The sequence below is a fragment of the Meriones unguiculatus genome, chromosome 3 (genome assembly GCF_030254825.1).
Source record: "Meriones unguiculatus strain TT.TT164.6M chromosome 3, Bangor_MerUng_6.1, whole genome shotgun sequence".
NCBI classification, from domain to species: Eukaryota; Metazoa; Chordata; class Mammalia; order Rodentia; family Muridae; genus Meriones; species Meriones unguiculatus.
Genome location: NC_083351.1, coordinates 31,358,154 through 31,367,268, shown reverse-complemented (window position 1 = coordinate 31,367,268; position 9,115 = coordinate 31,358,154). Strand labels below are relative to the sequence as shown.

The window sequence follows — 9,115 nt, the reverse complement described above, 5'->3', positions numbered from 1 at the left end:
ACCTCAGCAAGACGCGGGCTGTCCCAAGCGCCTGTCCCCTGCACCACTAACTCAGGCCCCCACCCACGCCTGTCCTGACCCGGCACGACCAAGCACATTCAGGCACCGCACGACGGAACTACGCGAAAACTCATTCCGGGTCTTTGGCCCTGTCCTCGTGCCAGCCCACGCGCCCCCAAACAGGCGACGGAACGGCGTGCCGCTAGGGGCCCCTGCCCGAAGCAAGGACCCACCTCTATGCACCCTGGGAAATGTAGTTTTTCGCTGGACCGGAAGGCGGCTCTTGCGGAGGGAGGCTCAGAGCACGTGGTTTGGGATCCGGTGGCGCCCCAACCTATTCCCGGCTTACGGCACAAGACCGTTTGGCTCCGTTAAATCGCCTAGGAGTGCAGCTCCTGCGAAGATGTGATTCTTGGGGCCTGTAGATGGAGTTGGAAGTCAGAACTGAAGAATAGAGGGACAGGGTCAAGTTCGGTTACTGCTCACTCCAAGGACATAGTCGGGTCCAGGGAACTGTGTGTGTTCGTGAACCGTCAGCACCCGCTAGAGAAGAGAAAAGATGGGAGTTACTTGGTGTCTGGGGGTGGGGGTGGGGAGGAAGCCTTGCGGATCAGCTTGTGAGCAACCAGGAAATCACATCAATGTGTGTGTGTGTGTATCTATGTAAAGGGGACGGGAAGGTTTTCATTATATTTCATGTGAGTAAGAGTAGCTCATGGCTTTACCTTAAGTTCTGTTCTTTTTAAATTTCAAGACAGGGTTTCCCTGTGTAGCCCTGGATGTCTTGGACTCTTTGTAGATCAGGCTGGCCTCGAACTCACAGAGAACCGCCTGCCTCTGCCTTTTGAGTGCTGGGGCTGAAGGTGTGCACCACTATGCCCAGCCTAAAACATTTATTTTTTAAAGCTAAACTATTTTAAACTCGATTTAGGCTTACTCTATGGCTTCTCTCTCCTTACTGATTATAAACTTTGCCCAGCACAGAGTCTTCTAGCAGTAGAACAGTTAGAGAAGTATGAGACGGACTGGTGTACTACCATCAGGAGGATCAGAAATTTTGTAAACCTGGGGAGGATGCAGATTAAGACAAAGGCTGAAGACACCATGCAAGGTTTTAAATGTACACCACCGTGCCAGGCTATGCTTGTATTTTAAAGGAGGAAGCCGGCTCTAGAATTAGCTGCTGAGGCCAGAGGAGATCGATGACTGCCCCCCAAGGGAAAAGAAACTTGGTAAGATCTTGAACAATCCTCAGAGCTTGGAAAGGAGAGTGGCTCACTGCTAAAGGAAATCCACCACAGCTGGTCAGCATGCCTTTAATCCTGGCGCTGTGGCAGGCAGAGGCAGGTGGATCTCAGTAAGTCTGAGGCTACCCTGGTCTGCAAATCAAGCCCATAATAGCTAGGGCTAAACAGAGAAATCCTGTGTTGGGGAAGGGGGGTGCTTAAAGAAGTCAAGCAGATCAATGTGAATTTGGGGCCAGCCTAGTCTGCAGAGTGAGTCCCAGGACAGCCAGAGCTATGAGACCCTGTCTCATAACAACAACAACAAACATTTAAAGAACGCTAGTAATTTCCGGTGTTTAAGGGGCTATCTGAGGGTGAGGAAGTGGGAAGGGATAGTTGACAGCTGTGAAGAGAAGTTGAGGGCAGTGTAGACGTGTTCCTGAATGCAGTATGAGACTTTGGTGGGATTTCAAGTGAGAACTGACGACTGCGTTTCCATGTTAGAAAAACCTGTCTGCAGTGTGGAGGAAAGGGAAGAAGGCAGGAGGCTTTGAAAGAAGGGCATCAAGGAACCAAAAGAAAGTAACTGATTCTAGACCTTAGAATGAATTTTGCCAGGTCTGCTGCTGGCTGAAGGTTTCCTGATGATATGAATCCTCCCAAGTAACCTCATGAATGGCAGGGTGGAGAGCTGGCAGCAAGGAGCCCAGCTTCTCCACTTAGACCTGGCTTAAAAACTTACGTGTCTTTCTAGCTGTGAGGCCATGGCTTCTTTTGAAGACGAGGGAGAGATTGAGAGATTTGCCCAGGGAAGCACAAACTGAAATAATACATGAATAGGACCTGGCCCCCAAGCCACAACATGGCTGCTGTGTTTTCTTCTTGTTTGCAGTTAAGGACTCATTCACCGCACCATCCCCTCTTCCTGTTAAGACGGTCAATTGCAGGATTGGAGAATCAGTGAAGGTAAACCCCTTCCTCATCATAAGCTTTGAACCCCACCTCCCTCCCATTTTCTGTAACTCTGGGAAGCATCACAAGCATCCCCTCCATTAAGATTTAAAATGCCATCTGAATGGTACTAGAGGGATGGTTGAGTGGCTAAGAGTGCTGGCTGCTCTTCCAGAGGCCTGGGTTTGCTTCCTAGCACTCACATGGTGTCTCACAACTGTCTTAGGGTTTTTGTTTGTTTGTCTTGTTTTGTTTTTTCGTTTATCAAGACAGGCTTTCTATGTGTAGCCTTAGCTGCCCTAGAACTCTGTAGAGGGCTGGCCTGGAACTTAAGAAATCCCCCTGCCTCTGCCTCCCAAGTGCTGGGACATGACATTTTGATCTGACTTGGCAGGTAATGGCACTTCCTGTCAAACCCGAGGACTTGAGTTCAGTAAGGGGACCCACACAGTGGGAGGAGATAACTGACACCCAAAGCTTGCCCCTGCCTACCCGTGCCCTCCCGCAACAACTCCACATGATGAATGAATAAGGAAACAGAACTTTAAGGAAGTTGATCTAATTGGACCTGCCAATCAGCTGGCTAGGAGATCACCCTTCAGGAAGGCTGATTCAAGCCAAGCTAAGGAGATGAGAGAAATTATCTCCTTAATGGAATAATGGGCTTGTGCCCTCCAAGAAGCTCCTCTCTCCCAGCATTTGCTTGTAGATAGTCCGCTCACTCTGCCTGGTGGAGTTGTAATTTAGGAAATATAACTCTTCCTTTTCTTTATATCTCATTTTCAGATACTGGCCGAGAGCCTAAGCGTGCTTTTTCTGAGATGCTGGACCTTCTCTCTGTTTCTCTGCAGGCAGCACACCTTTCTTCAGCTGCTTACCAACCTCCTTGCCTAACTCAAAAGGCATAACTTTGACTCCTTTTCATCTCCCTCCTCCATCAGTTGCTGAGACTGTCAGATTCTCTCCCATTGCTTTTCTCTCTGATGCTAATGAAAACGTCCCCCAGCTTCCTTCTGTGTCTGTTTTAAAATTATTATTTTGTGTGTTTGTTTGTTTGTTTTTGAGACAAGGTTTCTCTGTGTAGCCTTGGGTGTCCTAGACTTGCTTTGTAGACCAGGCTGGCCTCAAATTCACAAAGATCCCCCCTGCCTCTGCCTTCCCAAATGCTGAGATTAAAGGTGTGAGCCACCATACCCAGCACTTCGAATTACTTTTATCAGGGGCTGGAGAGGTGGCTCAGAGGTTAAGACACTGGCCGTTCTTCCACATGGTGGCTTACAACCATCTATAATGAGATCTGGTCCCCTCTTCTAGCCTGCAGGCATACATGCAGGCAGAACATATTATAAATAATAAATAAATCTTAAAAATTTTACTTTTATCAATGAGAATAACAATTCAAAAAAAGAGACCCCTGATTTCCCCTTAATGTTTTTATCACCACACACAGGAGCCAATGACCACCTTCAGAAGCAAACTGTCTCGGCTTACTTCTCTGTTGCTATGAAAGCACCGTGGCCAACACATTCTGTTATGATAATACCATGGGTTACATGTCCATCATTGAGGGAAGTCAAGGCCGGAGCAGAAGCAGAAACAGAAACCTAGAGGCAGAAGCTGAAGAAGAAACCACAGAGGAACACTGCTTCCTGGCTTACTTCCCAAAATGTGCTCAGCTTGCTGACGCAACCCAGGACTACTTGCCATCCACAACAGTCATTAATCAAGAAAGTGTCTCAAAGACATGCCCACAGGATAATGTAGAGGCAATTTCTCAACTGAGAGTCTCCCCATTTATCTAGGTAAACCTAGAGTCAAATTGACAAGCTACCAAGCAGCATACACACTTTAACCAAACCCACTGGGAACCTCTTAGTGGGCCCTCAGGACAAAATCCAAGCTCTATGGTATAGCACTTAAAGCCTTGTATGACATATCCGGCCCTCATCTTAATCTGTTTACTAAATTTCTGATCCTTCTGATGGGATGGCAGCCTGTCTCATACTTCCCTAACCGGGCTACTGCTAGAAGGTGCTGTGTTGGGGAAAGTTTAACCGTAAGGAGAGAGAGAGGCTATATAGTAAGCCCAGATTGAGTTTAATATAGTTTAGCTTAAAAAAAAAAAAAAAGTTCTAGGGTGGGCATGGTGGTGCACACTTTAATCCCAGCACTTAGGGGACAGAGGCAGGTGAATCCTAAATTCAAGGCCAGCCTGGTCTACACAGTGGAGTTCCAGGACAGCAGGGGCTATGTAGAGAAGTCCTGTCTCAAAAAACAAAAATGAGTAAAAATAAAACAAGATTTTATAGTGTATGTTAGTTATATATAATGGTTTCATTGTGACATTTTCATATATTCATAATGTTATAATGTATTTTAATAATATTCATCTTTCTTGTTTCTCTCCTTTCCACTGATACTTCTCGTTTCCCAACTAATCCCTTTCTTCTTTCATGTTGTGTTTGTGTGTGTGTCCCAATGTATTTTACTAGGGTTGGTTAAAGGAGCATGGACATTTACAACTGAAGAAAATGTCTCTCCCTCTCCCATGAACCATTAGTTGTCTATAAATCCTCGTGGAGAGATGGAGCTTCATCAGCCTCCTCCGTGGTCAGTGACAGGATTATCTGTAATCATAGATAATCATAGCTGCTGACTTACATTCTTTGCTTCCCTTCTCCTATTTCCCTGAATTTTGGAGGGTGGGAGATAGAGGCCCCACTTATGGCTGAGCATTCAGCAGTCACTCTTTCTCATCACTGACCCGTTATGAGTCTCTGTAGTCACTGCTGCCCACTACAAAAAAAGCTTCTCTGGCCAAAACCCACAGCAGTACCATTCCAGGGACTTAAACATAGTTATTTAGGAGGCAATTTGCTGGGCACATCACGCCAACTTAGCCAAACAACAGAGGTAGGGTTCCCATCAGGGCCTGTGACTTTCCCAGCCACTCCTGTGCAGTGGGCCTCACATCCAACCAGGAAGTGGTTGGTTACCCCACCAGCAGAGCTGCCACTATTTCACCACTAGGTACATCTTGCCTGACAGGTCAGTAGTGCAGCCCTGTGGTGCTCACCACTAAGAAGACTGTTGATGACAATTCTCTTCCAGCAGCCCGCAAAGAATTGCTTAGGACTAGCCAGCAGGGCGGAAGCTCCATTTCTCTATGTCCCACAAGCCAAAGTGCATGCTGTCTTCAGCAATAGACTTTTAGCACATAGCTTTAGGGAACAGCCAACAGAAGCAGGAATTGTTTCAGGGCCAGTCTAGGATGGTGCCCAAATGTCTGTCTTGTGCCATCAGGTAGAGGTTGCTGAGGAGGGGACTGGAGCGGCTGGTAAGCTGGAAAGCAGAGAAGGTGGTCAGTGGGAAACACACAGAGGGGCACAAGGATGGGGAGCAGAGCTGAAGGGCAGAAGGTAGCAGGAAGGTATGCAGATCTTGAAGATACATGCCTAAGCATTAGATCGCAGGCTTAGGGCTCAGAAGGGTCTAGGATCAAGATAACATGTGAGCACCTAACAGAGGTGGGGACTGAAACCCTGAAAGTAGATAATGTTGTGGGGGTGGGAGGATGTCCAGTTTCAGAGCACTAGGGTCACAGAAAAATGCAGAGAGAGGAAGAGGAACCCGGACATAGTCAGAAGGAGCAGCTGGAGTAGTGAGAGGAAAGGCAGGGTGTGCGATCCAGAAGGCCAAGGTAGGTTTTCTAGAAAGTGGCCATCGAAGTCCAGAGACTTCGATGGCCACTTTCATCAGGAAAGTCTCTTTTAGAGAAGGAAGGTCAGACCAGCCCTACCCCTGTCCTCCGTAGCCCCAACATCGGTTCTCTTTTATGTGATTCTATTCCAGTCAGTATATAGAATACAGAGGAGGAGACATGCAGTGGAGAAAGGCTAAGTGTGGAGTGTGTTGTAAATCACTGAGAAAGCCCTGATATCGGAGCCCAGGGACACTCAAAGGAATCAATCTAGCTACCCCAGGTACCCAGAATACGGCATCACATGGGGCCGAGGACTCCATGGGACCTCTGGGTGAGCTGTGGAAGGTGTCCCCTGCAGCCCACATACACCTTAAGCTTCCTGACCAGATTGGTATCCCAGAAACCTTTCTGGCATTTGGCTGGGGAGAAGGCCCAAGCTTTTACTGGTCTTCTCAGAAGGTTCTACTTCCAAGGTAAGGTAGGACCCTTCTGAGAACAACAAAAGGGGCTCAAAGTCTCTTGAGGCTTTTTTCCTCCACTTTCTTTTCAAGAGGAGACCCCAGCAGTCGCCAGACAGTACCCCACAGCGATCGATGGACAGGGATAAGTTAGGGTTCCTTGGCTAAGAGCCACCACTAAGGGCCATCTGCCAGAGCAGGTGACTGTGGGCGTGGAGAAGTGAGTGGGACCAAGAACCACACTCCCAGGTGAAGTGAACCTAGAGGAAGGTTTGAGGTGTTCCCAAACACATTTCAAATCTGCTTAGAGATTTCTGCTTTCGGAGGAGGCTCTGCTGGTAGGTCCAGGAAGACCATTCAATGGGAAGTGTAGTTTTGTAAGTGTGAAACACAGACCAGTGTCAGAAATGCAGCTACTGGAGTGCCTTGCTCTTCCAGCAGCCCCAGCGTGCTGCCTAGGCTGGTCACATGACTGGTTACCTTGGCTAGCTTGTAATCAGGTGGGGCCCGGCAGCTGTTTCTTTGACCAGAAAGCATCATTTTCTAGAATGACTTGGTAGTTGGACCTGGAAAGGATTGCTGAGTTCTTGTGGGAACGAATCTGTCTTGGAGAAGATGTCACGCTGTCAGAGCAATGCAGCTTCTCGTTGGAGGTGGACCCTATTCCCTCAAGGATTGGCAGTTTGGGGCATGTCAAAAAGCCAGCACTTAGCTGGGCATGGCTGACCAGGCCTGTGAGGCTTGGGCATGCTGAAGCAGGGGGACTGCTTCAAGTATGAAGCAAGACTGAGCTAGAGTAAGAACTTATCTCAAAAAGCAAGCAAGCAAACAAGCAACTCTCACCCGCCCCCCAAAAGAAGACAAAATAAAAAAGAAAGCAACAAGAGCTAGCACCTGGCTTGGGCTGGGATCTGGCCCTCTCACTGCGAGCATTCTCAGGCATGACCCAGAACAGCTGGGTCCACTGAGGACTTTTGACACTAGGCTCAAAGTCTCAGCGGGGTTCTCTCTAGCCCAAATCACCTTAGAATTGAAGGAATGTTCCCAACCCCTTCAAGCAGCCCTCTGTGAATGGTAAGGCTGTCTGACAGTCCTTTCTTTGGGGAGTGTGTGGGTGTGTGTGTCTGTGTGTAAACTGAAGAATTTTGATCAGCTTGGAGGCAGAGAAAAGGGCCAAGGGCATGTCTGGGGTGCAAACCTACCGAAGTTTGGGGAAGCATATAGAACTGGGGTGGAGGCTACAGAAGAGAGCACAGGCTTGGTTTGCCTAGTTGACCCAGAACATGCCCAATCCTCTATACCATTGGTGCTTTGTAGCCTTGGTGAAGGGCTCCTGCAGCAAAGCAGGCAGACTCTCGGCCGGGAAGGAAGGACTCAGTAGACACCGCTAAATGGCTGGGATCCTACCTTCAAGCTGATCTTGTCTGTGGGATCTCATACACCCTTGGCCTCAGTGCTGACAGCTCTCAAATCTATCCCCCCTAGGCTTCCGTCCTCTGTTCCAGATAAGCATGTCTCCCGACAACCCTGTGCTGTAACACAAGCCTTCAGACATAGCACCTTTTCCAAAAGTCCTCATCTTGGAGGCTTTGGAACTGGTCAGTTGATAAAGTGCTTGTGCCACAAACATGCGGATCTGAATTTGATCGTCACCACCCACATGAAGCCCAGTGCTGAGGCTGAGCAAGATGGCTCAGTGGGTAAAGGCTGGTTACCAAGGCTAAGGATCTCAGTTTGATCCCCATGACCCCATGATGGAACGAGGGAGTTGACCCCATGAGATATTCCCTGACCTCTGATGGTGTGCTGTGTCATGTCCACCCACACATGCGCACAAAATAAGGTAAAAAAATTACATTTAAAAAATTACATGCCTGTAATTTTGGGGCTGGAGAGGTAGAAACAGGAAGATCCCTGGGTCTTTTGGCCAGCCAACCTACACAAATTGGCTAGCTTTAGGTTCAAAGAGAGACTATGTCTCAAAAGTTAAGGCAGAAAGCAACCCAGGAAGGAAGACACGGCTGTTGACCTCTGACCTCACACATACATGCATGTGTATTCACACATACACACACACACAAGTGTCCTGTCTTGTTTTAAAGAAAAAAAAAACAAAAAAACAAAAAACCACACGGTCTCCTCAATGTAAATGCCTAAGACCAGGGAAAGCCAGCCTTCCCTTCCTTCCTTCCTTCCTTCCTTCCTTCCTTCCTTCCTTCCTTCCTTCCTTCTTTCCTTCCTTCCTTCCTTCTCTTTCCCACAGAGTGTCATGTAGCCCACGATGGGCTGGAACTTGCTGTATAGCTGAGGATGATACTGCACTAACCCTCCTGCCTCCCTGCCTCAAGCGCTTGGATTACAAATGTGCATCATCACATTGAAATGTGCTTTAAAACAGTTTCAAGGGCCACACAGAAAAGCTCAGATGATCGCATCGACCTGGAGAGGACCTGAGGACAGTGAGAGGTCAAGGACAGCACTGACTTTCCTTCCAGAAGAAAGTGTGTCTCTCTTAGCTTTAGTTGTGTTTCCATTAGCTGCACTGAGGATGAGCACATGTCACTGCTTCTTTATTGACCATCTTTCCTGGTTCGAGCTTAAGCATAGAGATCATGTTCTTTTTACTTCTGAATCTTTTTTTTTTCCCTTCGGAGACAGACTGTCATGTAGCTCAAGCTAGCCTGGGATTCAATATGTCCCTGAGGATGCCCTTAAATTCTTGATCCCCCTGCCTCTTGAGCGCAGGTATTACAGGCATGTGGCAATACACCTTGGTT

The 9,115-nt window shown here is 48.0% G+C and overlaps 1 long non-coding RNA gene across 2 annotated transcripts; it reads left to right on the top strand.

Annotated features, from left to right (window-relative positions):
- Positions 1-178: 178 nt before the first annotated feature.
- LOC110552935 (uncharacterized) lies at positions 179-4,577 on the top strand. 2 transcript variants are annotated; one of them, XR_002476685.2, is made up of 3 exons: positions 179-1,232; positions 2,119-2,192; positions 3,628-4,577. It is a non-coding gene; the product is annotated as an uncharacterized LOC110552935 (long non-coding RNA). The 2 variants fall into 2 exon arrangements; XR_002476684.2 differs by lacking the exon at positions 3,628-4,577 and adding an exon at positions 2,964-3,615.
- The last annotated feature ends 4,538 nt before the right edge of the window (positions 4,578-9,115 follow it).